Source organism: Manis pentadactyla, chromosome 10, assembly GCF_030020395.1.
Source record: "Manis pentadactyla isolate mManPen7 chromosome 10, mManPen7.hap1, whole genome shotgun sequence".
In the NCBI taxonomy this organism is placed as follows: Eukaryota; Metazoa; Chordata; class Mammalia; order Pholidota; family Manidae; genus Manis; species Manis pentadactyla.
The window spans coordinates 92470506-92483388 of record NC_080028.1 but is presented as its reverse complement, the minus strand read 5'-3'; positions in this window follow the sequence as shown (position 1 = coordinate 92483388).

The window sequence follows — 12883 nt, the reverse complement described above, 5'->3', positions numbered from 1 at the left end:
GTGAATGTGGAAACCAGTGTTGTTCATGTGAAGCCTTCATAAGATTGTATATCAATGATACTTTAATAAAAAAAGCGACGCTATCAAAGATTAAAGAAAAAAGTAAAATAACTCAAAAGAAAAAAAGAAAGTCCCTCGGATCTAAAAATAAACTCCCAAACCCTCTGCAGAACCCACCACTCACATCAGTGCATTAAAAACCTTCATTCACTGAAAAAAATATTACTCCACAGTTTCAGACTCTGCTGGGAGGAAGTTAAGAATGTTCTCGGCCTGTCAAAAATGAAGAGCCAGGGACCTTTTCTGACCTGGAGTCCCACGGTAGGGAGATGCATTTCTGGGTGGGGGTTGGGGTGGGGCCTGGGGAGGCTCTGGGGACATGGCTGGGCAGAGGGGCTGTGCAGGGCCTCCTGGGCCCAGGGCAGAGCTTCTGAGGGGTCCTTGCAGGGGAAATTCCTCTGGTGAGAGAATGATTTATTTTACTAGTAAGAGTCCCTCCCAAAGGCTGGCCTCCCATTGAGGACACCTGGGCCCTGCAGGGGTGAGATTCCGGGGTTGAGATCCCCACTGCACAGCAGAAATCTTTTGGGAAGGCAGCGGGCCTCAGGGAGGAGGGTTGTCCTGTCGGGCTGGGTGGCCTAGGTGGCTGGGCTGGGGCTGAGGGCCCAGAGGGCCACCAGGGCTGCTTGGGCAACCGGCAACCTGAGCAAGTAGCGGGAGTGCTCACGACAGCCACTAGGTGGCTCTCTCGATTCATGGAAAACGCTTGCCGGCCCCTGTGCTCAGTCTCCAGCCTGCCTGCAGCTGGGGGAGGCCCCACAACGAATGACTTTTGGTGCTTTCACGGTGGGGGATGAAGGCTCTGCTCTCTGCTTAGCTGGGCAGCCACATGCCTAGCGTTAACCAGCTCGGAGACCCTGAGCAGCCATCACACTTGCCCTTCAGGCCTGGACCGTGCTGGGCGGCTGGCACTCCATGCCTTGCTCCCATACCCACCACCAGCATTTGGGGGAGGCCTAATGTGATTGCACATGCCCACTGTGGACTAGGGGCTGTGCATGCCAAGGCTCGGTTCCTGGCCGTCACGGGCATGGAGATCACTCAGGACCCAAAGATGCCGCGGGCCAGAGTGACACAGCACGCCTCAGCTGGAATGTGAGCTTTGGAGGGCAAAGGCCTTTCTGGTACCCCCAGTCAAAAGAGTGAGCGGCCGACTCTACAGAGGCCTTGCTGTGCAGTGGGGGAGGGGCTCAGTGGTGTGGATTATGTCCTCCTCCAGTGCCCTTCTCCCTGCTGCCCTCACCATGAAGGGCCCAGCTCCCAGGCTCCTGATTCCAGGGTGCTAGGCGCCAGTGGGAGCAGGGCAGGGTGGTGGTGGTGGGGCGGGGTGGGGGTGTGTTGGAGACCCAGGCCCGTCAAGTCCACCCCCACCCCACCCCATCTCCTTCCTCCCCCTAACAGCAGGCCAGTTCAGGGAGCAGGGCAGGGAGGTGGCACCTGTTCCTTTCTGTTCTAAAAAGACTCAGTGTTTGCTCTGCCAGACAGAACAGCCCAATAGCAGTGTGTCTGTTTGTGTATCCACTCCATGTTTATTGAAGGCCTACTGTGTGCCAGGCATCATTCTAGTATTGGGGATACAGCAGTAAGAAAGACAGACCCAGGTACAGCAATTCAGGAGCTCATGGTTGAGTGAGGATTGGGTAATAAACCAGTAGTCTGATAAATGGGTCAGTATTTGTTAGATGATGGGGGTACTGCAAAGATCGTGAAATAAGGTACATGTTACAGGGCAGTGGGAGGAGAGTCAGGAGCCACTTTAGGTTGCATGGGTGGGAGGATGGGATCTCCCAGGTATGAACTAGTGGATCCAAAGCTGTCATCAATTGGGAAAGCACAGATGGAACAGCAAGAGCAAAGGCCCTGGGGTGGGACTGAGCCTGGGGAAAGCAGAGCATGAGGCAAGGGCTGTGTGCTGCATTTTAGGAGGGAGCGGGGTCCCAAGGAGTGAGTGAGGGACAGGGAGCAGGGTGGAGGGCCTTGGTTTTTGGGGCAGAGTGGGCAGGGTGGGTGAGGGGACAGTTGTCCCAGAGGCTGTAAATTGTTGCTTCTTAGGATAGCCCTTGGGAGAGGAAGGAGAAAAATGTATCCACTGGCTCCTGTTTCCTATCAGCCAGACCTTTACCCTGCTGAGTGTTAATTACCCCCCTTCCAGGTGGCACATGTGTGGGCCAATATGGCCATAAGTGGCAGTGGTGTTCAGTGGATCTGATGTGCTCTTTGCTGTGATAAACACCTTCCTTCTAAACTATTGATGTTAATAAGGGTCTTGTGGTCATATACCTCACACTATGCATGAACAGATGTTACTGGCAGGACCCTATAGGGTCCCCATTCCAGCTTGAGGACACTGGGGCTCTATGCTGGCAGAGATCAGGGGCCAAGATCCCACCTGCAAGGACTCCTGAATGTTGTTTTGGAAAGACAGTTGCCCCTGGAAATCCTTTAGCTTCAGCTCTATTCCAGCATGTCCTCTTTTCTCTCCAGAAAGTAGCTCTCACTGTGGGTACGAACTGTCCCTTCTGAGTTGGGAGAACACGGCCTAGGTTCTGATCCATTTTGTTTCCACTGAAGGAAGGGCTCTAATGGCCAGTGTAGCTTTGGTGACCTGTGTGCCCACAGGTGGGGGACCTGGCGTCTCAGCTGGTTTTGAGGTGGGATGGCCTTGGGTCAGAGTTTCCTCGGGACAGTCCAGTTTACCGCTATTGTCGCTGAGGATAATAGTGCCCCATCATTCCCGGGTGCGTCCCAGTTTGGGTGGGGGCCTACCTTGCCACAGTTTCCTCTTATGGAATGTTTAAAGGGTCCTTTCTTAGCCAGAACCCTCCCCAAATCCTGGGGAATGGTTTGGAATGCCTCCCTTAGCCGAGAGATGGGCAGGAGAACGGCAAGCAGAACATGGGCTGCTCGAGAGACCACAGTGATGATCCCGATAAGAGTAACGGACACTGCGTACTAGCAGCATCCTGTGGCTAGGCTCTATCCTGGGCACCGGCGACACGGTCCCTGTCCTCAAGAGTCGCAGAGTGGAGGGAGGGGGGTGAGAAGCAAGGCTGTGATAACAGTGCAGGGAGTGTCAGGGTGGAGGGATGCCCCCTGGCTGCTGGGGGGATGCAGGGGTGTCCCCTGGACAGAGCAGCCTATGGTTACTGAAGATCCCCCTGAGAGATGTTTTCTCTTAGAGGCCAGTGTGAGTGCTCTGGGGGCTTGTGAGGGAGAGGCTCAGACTTGGGGTGGGAGCTCTCTAGAGGAGGAGAGAGGGCATTCCTGGTAGAGGGCACAGGTGATGCAAAGGCACGGTGGCGAGAGCAATGGCTCAGGATGGGGATGTTGAGTGGCGGTGGGAATAAGGAAGGAGCCTCTGGAGCGGTACCAGGGCTCAGGTTGCAGGGGGCCCTGTGGGCTGCATTGATGAGTCTGTCTTTTGCCTTGAGAGCTGTGGGAGAGCCGTGTGGGTGTGGTGCAAGCAAGTTGCTGTTTTAGAAACCCCATCCCAGGGTGGAGAGGAGGAGAGGCTGCAGGAGGGAAGCAGACTGGGGACACCCCAGAGGGGTTTTCAGTAGCACCAGCCATGGAATGAGCCGGGCCTGGCCTGGAGGTCAGCATGCAGTGGGCTGGGGTGGCTGGGGAGAAGGGGCCTGCCTGGGGAAAAGTGCTCAGAGACAGTTGTCCTGTGGGGCTGGTGCTCTGGGAAGGGCCCGGCTTTATTCCCTAAGTCGGATCTGAGTGCACATGAGCCCCTGAGCCCTGAGAAGTTGGGGTGGAGCTGTAAAGGCTGAAATTATTCAGCTCCTTTGGGTTATGTTCAGTCCTTTGTATCTGTCCCTCCTCAGAGGCATCTGGGGGCACAGGGGTGAGGGCAGTGAAGGGCTTAGGTGAGGTGAGGTGTTTGATTTATCTCGCAGACTTTCCCTTTGAGAGTGAGAGGGGACCTCATCAATCATTATGCCAGACGACAGGCACAAACTAGGACTGTCCCTGCACTGTGGTCACCCCAGGAGAACCGAAGGGCAGTGGGGAGCAGGAAGGGGTAAACGAGGTGGGCATGGGTCCATGAGGCTGAGCTCCATGCGGAGTGGCCTCCTGGTCTGGGCCCTGCATGGGGGTTGCCGTGCCAAGTTCCCCTGGCTCTGGGGCTGATGGGCCACATGTTTGTCCCTGGTCACTGTGTTTGTGCTGACCCCAGACCTCTGGGCCCCGTGGCCCTGGTCACAGCACTGCACTCAGGAACTTTGGATCCTTGCCTCTCTGGACAGGTGAATGGGGTGCCGAGGGGGTGCACAGGTGACCTGGTTTCTGGATTGGGCTTGGCCATTTCCTGCCACTCTGTTGGGGTCAGACTGCCCTCTTCAGACTCTGGTTTCTTATATTTCATCATGAGTCAGTTTTCCTAGTGATCTTTCCTCCTAGTGATCTCCTCAAGAAACTGGGGTAGTACAAGAACCCTGGGCTCTTCTGCCAGGGCAGGAGCTGGATGGGGAAGCAGGTCCTGGAAGGTGGGGACATAAAGTCAGTAGAGGGCAAACGTCATGAGCATGACAGTTTTGCTGGCTCTGTGCGGTGGCAGAGGGCCAGGGAGCAGCAGCGGTGTGAGAAGGAGCTCCTGCAACCCTCCCACTTCACAGATGAGCAATTGAATCCCGGAGGTGGGCCTCCCTTTCTAGAGAGGAGGCCTCTTCTCTGCGTGCATGTGGCTTCAGGCTCTGTGCTTGAATATCCTGGGCGGGAGGAGAAGGGTGAGGAGGGAATCTAGGGTCCCTCGGACTGAAAGACGCTTCCAAAGCCCTCAGGGTACAGGGGTGCTGGGTGCTGGGGAGGCTCCAGGCTGGCCTGGCTGCAGGGAGATGGCAGATGCCGGGCCTCTGAGACTCTGTTTCCTCATCTGTAAGAGGATCCAGTTAGTCTGGAAAATAGTGGAGACCCTCCTGGCCCTGCCTCCCTCCTTGGGCCTCCGATCCAGCCCCACAGCCCACCCTTGAGGAAAGAACCCTGACTTTTCTGTTGGCTCGTCTGCTGCTCACATCTGCACACCAGCCGGAAGGGATCTGAGCATATCTGAAACTCTCTTCTGCCAACATTGTTTATATTCTGATCTTTTTCCAGCTAAGGATTCCATGTACCAGTGAGAGAGGCTGCTGGTGCGGTGTAGACATGACCTATGTGTATCGTCCCTGAATGCCTTCTAGGGCTTAATATGATTTCCATATGGCCTGAGCTCTTCACATGAATTTGGGCAGACCCATCGGTATCTTGTATCGTCAGAGTCTCTGTGGACTGATGGTTCAGCTGCTGGGAGGGAGTTGGAGGTGTGTGTGTGGGGTGTGTGACTGTAGTGCATGCTTGTGCATGCTCGTGTGCTTGACATGCTTGTGCAAGTGTGTGCACAGGAGCGGGCATATGTGCTTGCGAGATGGAGGTGGGGTGAGCCTCCTAGGAGGGCGTGGGGAGCCCAGGGCACCCACAAATTCAATCTAACCTCCCCCACGCCAGACTGTCTCCAGGCAGATTCTACTACTTGCATCCGGTCCCTAGGGAGGCTTCAGTTGGGCTAGAAGGGAAGCTGGCTCTGTGGGAAAGATGGAGCTTGACCCTTGATATCAGATACTTGGAAGGCACTTGACATTTCTCAGGGGCTTAGGAGCTTGTGTGTGTCTGGGATGGGTGGAATGTGATGGCCTTGCTCCCAGTTAGGAAGGGCAGAAAGCCTGGGTCCTGGCTCATTCTCAGTAGCTCCTGCTCTACTGGCTTTGAGGTCCTGGGTCGCGGGGGTGTGTAAGTGCATGAGGGCTTCCAGAGGCAGCTGCGGCATTTCACATCTAGGAGAGTTTTGTTCACCAGTGGCCGGGCTGTAGGTTGCAGCTTGATAATGCACATGTGATGTGTGGAAACCAGGGTAGAGCTAAGTTAGTTTTCTGCAGACCTGATCTGTAATATGCTTGTGATAGTAAATGCTAATATCCTCACTCAGGGTGATTTATTTTGCAGCGTCTGCATCTCACAGAAGTCCTTCCCTCTGTGGCTTATGCGACATTTGCAAAGTGCAAACTTTCATTCATTACCGCTTCTACTCCCAACTACCTGCTCTGAGAACCTGGGAAACGTTTTCTCAGAGGTTAGCTCAATAAATAGTGGAGGCAAGAGGCAGGAACTTGAGTTGCTGTTATTTTCGCGCATCTGCGGGGGGCTGGCAGAGGAGAGCCGACTTAGAGCTGCCTGCACATGGGTGAGCCCAGGGCCTGCCGGGCACTGTCTGATCTTGGCTAAATTCTGTAGCCTTATTGTTCCACAGTTTCTTGGTCTGTAAATTTGATTTAATCATATGTCTTCTCTTTCATTTGTTGTATGGGCCTCATGAGGATGAAATGAGTTGTGGCAGGAGAATGGGCTTAGCTCAGTGTTATCCCATAGCAAAAGGTGCAGTCAGTGCTGGCTGTTATGATTAATTCTTACTGATTTACTGGTGTATTTATTCCCCATCTCATTCTCAAAACAGGCAACTTAGAAAACTAAAACAACACATGGTAATAAAAAATAAAGAGAGGAAAGGATGAAGATAAAGGGAAAATAAAAGTGGAGGGAAGATGAAGAAAATATGAAAATGATATTGTGCAGGATATGAGCTCCTCCACCCCATAGTTGTGCTGGGGTTGGGGGTGGGGAGGCACATTGGCTCTGAATGTCCTAGCGGGTCAGAGCAAGAAGGAGATGTCCCGGGAGCATGTGGCTGGCGGAGGAGAGGGCTCTAGCGCTTGTGAGGGACGCTTGGCAGAGGCTGGGTGAGAGTGTGGCCCCTGGACTCTTGTTTTCAAGACCTTTGCATTTGTTTGTGTGACTTCCAGCAGGTCAGCTTTTCTCCTTCAACAAGGTTATAGCTCAGAAGCCAGCAGGTGGCATTGAACCACAGGGCAAGGGATGGGAGGGGTGTGGGGCCTCCACGCTCTCTCCACCAGTGCCACCCTCCCATAATCGCCACCTGTTTGCCCAACCCTGTCCTTCTGGGTTTATATGGATGCTTCATTACATAGGCATGATTGATTAAAAAAACAAAGTTTTTGGCTATTGGGGATTGAACTCAACCTCCAGCCCCTCTCCCCTCCCTCCAGCTCAGGTGGACGTCGGGGCTGAACCCTCTAGCCACGTGGCTGGCCACACCAGCAACCAGCATCCACCCTTAGGTGCGGCCAGGAGATCACCTAATGAACATAACAAGACACCTTTATTGCTCTCTTTGCAGGTAATTCCAAGGATTTTAGGAGCTCTGCCAGAAATGGGAACAAAGACCAAAAATCTATGTAGTTCTTATTATGAATCACAATATCGCAGCTTTCACTTACTGTGGCTTAACAGACAGGGGAGCTGGTTTTTCCTGAGCACCTACTGTGTGCCAGGCAGTCTTGGCCCCCTGCCTGTGTCTGCTCATCCTTGGGGCTTACGAGGGCCTTCCCCTCACAGCCCAGGGAGAAGGGACCTGGCCCCAAATTTGGGTCCCCAGGCTCTTTCCCAAGTCCCCTGTCCCAGCCAGTCCAGGCTCCCGTTGCCAGGCTGTACCCCAACCGCAGCACCTCACTGCTCTGCTCTCTGACTCAGGCTACAGGAAGTGGGGAGCCTGTCCTGCCTCTTTCCTGGGATCAGGGTTCAGATCTATAACACTTCCCAGGAGGTGAGGATTCAGAAGGCCATTGGCATGAGATTTCTGTCTCATTGAAACCTGGGGCTCTTGCAGCCGAGATGGCTGGTGAAATGAAGCCTGAACAGGGTGGGCTTTGCTCAGAGACTCACAATAAATCAGGGCAGCTTGCTGTCTCTCAGACCCTGCAGCCTCCCTCCTACCCTAATGACAAATGTCACTTGGTCATGCCTCTGCCTTATATTCTGGTAATTGTGGAGAGCCTTATCCTTACCAGCTGCTTGACGGCAGAACTCTGCACAAAGTAGGTACATCACCAACTCTCGCCAAGTTACACACCTCTTCCCCTCCACCCCAAATAATAAAAGTATGGGGTCTCCACTCTATTATGGGCAGAGGGCTGACAAAGTGTCTTTAAATGACTCTGTAATTGTGAGATGCTGTGGTACCGGGTGGGGGTTGCTCAGCACTGCCTCCCTGGATGTAGACAGGCAGATGCCAGCTCAGCTGCACACCCCCTCCACGCCAGCTTGTCTGTTCCTATTAGAGGCTACAGACGGCCCGAGGCAGTGGTAAGGGCAGAGACCTCCACTGACAGTGCCTTCTCCCTTGTCCTTGCCCTAGGTCACATGCACATTATGTTGGCTGACTTCCAAGGTCATGGCTTGGTAAGCTCTAGCTGGACAGAGGAGTGGGTTTGTCCCACAGCAGGCATAAACTGAATTCTCTGATCTGGTCAAAGATTGTTGTGGTTCATGCTCACGGAGAGTGGTTTTAGCTTTCCACTAACCAGCTGTGTGCTTTTGAGCAAGTCACTACTCCTCTCTGGACCTTGGCTATCATACCTGTAACTGGAGCCGGTTAGACTGGATGACCCGGCGGTCCCTTCCTGTGAAATGGAAGGCGGTCCCTTCCATTTCAACACTGTGTGTGGGTGGTCAGAGCTGTCACTGGCATAGTGGCTGGCACCCTGGTGATGATGTGGGACAGATAGGTAAGCTAACATTTACGTAAAGGTAGAGCTTACATAAAGTGGAGCCACTTGCTTTTCTGAAGCCCCCTGCACGCTGCGCAGTGGCTGGCTCTGCGTGGAACGGGCAGGGGCTGCGGAGGAGCCCTGCCTCGCCCCACATTTTGGGTGTTCCTGTAGAGGCTCTAGACTCCAGCAGGGTAGGAAACAAGCATTTTTCTAAAATGGAATATTTTGGGGTTCAGTTGAGGAATATCTATGGGAGGTTGTGGTGGAGGGTTGGGCTCACACGGCCATGCTTTTTTTTTTTTTTTCAAAACAGCTTTATCTCCATACATAACTCCATTGTATTTAGAATGAAACTCACCTATTTAAAATGTAGGAATCCAGAGCTCTTAGCGAGCCTGAACAACAGCTGTGAGGACCTGAGTCCTTCCTGCCTGCACAACTCCTCAGGGTGTTGGCCTCCCACCTGGAGGCTTGTAAGATGGCAGTTGGTCCTTGTACAACCACATTTAAGGCAGGAAGGAGGAGTGAGCTTCCGTGCTGATGCTCCGTGTATCAGGGACAAACACCCTTCCCAGAACCCCTTCCTTTTGTGACCCCCTGGCCAGAACTGGCCACATGGCTTCATCTAAACCCATCGCCAGACAAGGGGAAATAGGATCATGCACTTGGCTTAAACCTTTCTGGAGCAAAATCTGGAAGAGCAGGGAGGCAGCTTGGTTACAGAGACAGTGGGGCCTGGAAACTGCACTCCCCACCACCTCTCTCTCTTGTCTCTGCCTGTCTGCATTTCAGCTTTATTCTCTCTTACTGCAGAAAGTAAATGTTAGCTCTATGTTTCCCCACAGGCTGAGCTTCTGTGTTTTTACATTTGCATCTTCTATCACTGGAGGGGGACTGGTCGTCTTTTAGGTCTTGGGTTAGAAAAAATCTCGGGCCAGTTGCCCAGTGCCAGACCAGTTCCCTGCAGCAGGAAGTGGGACCGTGACAGCTGCATCACAGCAGTATGGGGCAGGGGCAGGAGAACCAGTGCATGGAAGGAGGGGTGCTGGCACATGAAGGGCTTTTGAGATTGTATTAGTCAGGCTTTGCTGGAGTAACAAACATCCCCAAACTCTCAGGTTGCATGAGAGCTGCTGGGCTGGGCTTTGCAGGACTCACTTATTCGTGTATTCTCCGTCTAGGTCCCTGGCTGACAGAGCAGGTGCTGTGGGGGGTTGTGCTGAACTCAAGGAGGACCTATCAGCATGCTTGGGCGGCTATAGCAAATTACCACAGCCTGGGTGGCTTAAACAACAGAAATTTATTTCCTCACCATTCTGGAGGCAAGAAGTCTGAGATCAAGGTGTCAGTAGGGTGGCTCCTTCTGCCCTGTCTCCGTGGCTTGCAGGCGGCCGTCTTCTCCCTGTGTGCTTGCCTGGCATTCCCTCTGCACATGTGTGTCCAGATATCCTCTTCTTGTAGGAACACTGGTCATACTGGATTAGGGAGGGCACACTGTCATGACCTTAATTTAACTTACTTACTGCTTTAAAGACCCTATCTTCAAATACAGTCACATTTTGAGGTACTCAGGGGTAAGGCTTCAATATATGAATCTCTGGAGATACAATTCAGCCTACACCGGGGTCCGTGGGCACACCAGCCCCTCTTCAAGCCTTGGAACTGGCACGTTGCACTGTCAGGGCAAATCCCATGCCTGGCCCCCGGCCAGTGGGGCAGGAATGTGGACACCCTATAGGGGGGAAGCCGTGGGCTACGAGCAGACGCCAGTCAATCACGGAGTCACATTCCAAATTTCAAAGACAGAGTCTTGGAATCTGAAGATTTTGTTCCCCATTCCTAGAAAACCTGTATCTTTCAATTTTCCTTGTTCTGGCTCAAATCTCGCATTTCCTTGGAAGTTTTCCAAAGCAGCCATGGGCCCGCAGGCCTCTCTCCCCTGATATCACATGAGCATGGGCCTTGCCTCTTCCATGTGGGGGCCTCCTCTTTCATGCGAGGCTGTACACTTCTGGAGGACTGCGTCTGGTCCTTGAAGTCCTCTGCCTCTCCCAGGGCGGCCCCTGGTGCACCGGGCCAACTGTTGGTCCCTGTGCCAGTTTCTCACTGGTCTCTTGGCCCCCAGGGCCCTGCTCTGCCCTGCTCTCTCATGCGGGGTGAGGAGTCTGCAAACCTCAGAAGGGCCCAGAGGAGACAGGTTGGGAGATCAGAAGGCGGGAGGAAGGGAGAAACTGTTGCTCTTGTCTGTCTGCTTCGGGAAGCATTTGTGGAAGTGGCTGTGTTCCATCAGCAGTGCCAGGTTAGGCCTCGGAGGCCTCAGCCCTGGCTGGTGGTCCCTTTCCTCCCAAGGCTACACCACTGTCCAGTGTGCCCACCTTGGTGGTCCAGCATGCAGAGCAGCCCTCCCACAGCACAGCGCTGAGGGTGCTCCTGGCTCTGCTGACACCACCCCCTCCTCTGTGTCCCCAGACCTAGTGGGGGCGGCCACTGCCCGCAGAGCAAAGTCCGAGTTACCTCTTTTCCTCTATTTTGCTCTCAGAATTTCCGACAAATCAGAAACATGTTTTCTGAAGTAAATATCATCTCATAATGAGCCGAAAACAGCCCATATGCTTTTTGCCTTCCGGATGAACCTCAGCTCCTATAGCCCCCAAGCCTTCCTGCAAATGCCAGCACAAGCTTCCCAAAGTGACATTGTGTTGTTAGATTGCTCAGAGGGATAATGACTCACGCTGATTCAAATAGATACATTGTCCCCATTTCAACTTTTCTGGGAAGAACAAGAGCACAAACAGAGCATGGTCTGATCCCCAGGACACGTGGTCTGAGAATATTTTTAGTGGGGTTTAACATTAATAAACATCCACAAGCCTGAAAGGGCGAGTGGGAGTGCATTTTGCCATCCAGGAAAATGAAGGTGTGAGAGCTACTCATTACCGGGGACATTCTGTGTGGCCAGCACTGCGTAGGTCTTAACTAATTCAGTCCTCACCCTACACCTTTGAGATGTTTCACTATCCCCACCTTGCCTTTGAGGGCACTGAGGTACAGAGAGGTTCAGTACCTTGCCCAATGACACACAGCCAGGAGGTGTTGGGGTTGTGATTGAACCCAGAGGAATGCAGGGTGTCTTTTCGAGGTAGCATATCTATGGACTGAGTTTATCTGTGCTTTCATGTACCAGTCTATTTAGAATCCACATTTAGAAAATGAGATCTTTTCTCCTGGGAGCTTTCCACTCACACCAGGACTAGCTTTCTCAATAAAGGGGAAAATGATATTAATCGTCCCTTCCAGCCTCTGGGTGAGGGCCAAGACGGTGGAGAGGGCATGGAGGCCTGGAATCAAGAGGGCTGGTGTGAGACCTTGCTGTCAGATGAGTGACTCTGAGCATGTCCTTTCACTTCCCAGAGCCCTGGGTTCCTCATCTGTAAAAATGGGGAGGTTGTGAGGTCTAAATGGAGGGCGACATCATCCAGCCTGGTCCTGCAGAGAGGTGGTATTTGGTGTACACAGGAGTCTCTGTCCACGAGGAGGACTCTATGTTAGGGCCTCCATCCACCCCTGGGAGATGGCACTGCCAGTGCCCACCCTTATGACATCATGGACCCTTTTGGCATCTAGGGTACAGCCCCAGGCCTAAACTTTGGGACAGCTGTTGGGGGAAGAGCCTGCCAGCTCCCAGGGTTTCCCACAACCAGACCCTAATAGAAGCCTTCCGGATTGTTCTACACGTGCAGTGGGTGGATTCTGGAACCACCAGAGGTGGCCAGCTCAGACCATTGAGGGATTTCTAGAGTCCATTACATTTAAAAGACCCCAGAGTCCCTGAGCCAGCCTTGGGCAAAGAGGCCTTTGGCCACGCTGCCTTCTACAAGCATGGGGATTGTGCACATGGGACCCACTAACTGGCCTCTGCAGCCTTCAGGTACTTGCTTTGGACCTCTTTCCCTACTCCTTTGTCAGACTCCTGTGAGCCAGCTTTCTAGAACACAAATCATATCACTCCCTCCCTCCTTCCTCCCCCTCCCCCCTTTAAGAAGAGTAGCACCTCTGAAATGCAGCCTGGAGACCCTGGAGACAGGGCCCGGCCCACCTGGTAGCTCCATCTCTCCTTCCCAGGAGCCAGGTGGACGAAACTCCACGCTGCCACCCCCAGGGCCTCCACTCCTCCTGACCCCCATGCCTTGGCCCTGCTGTTCCCTCCCAGCTCCATGCTC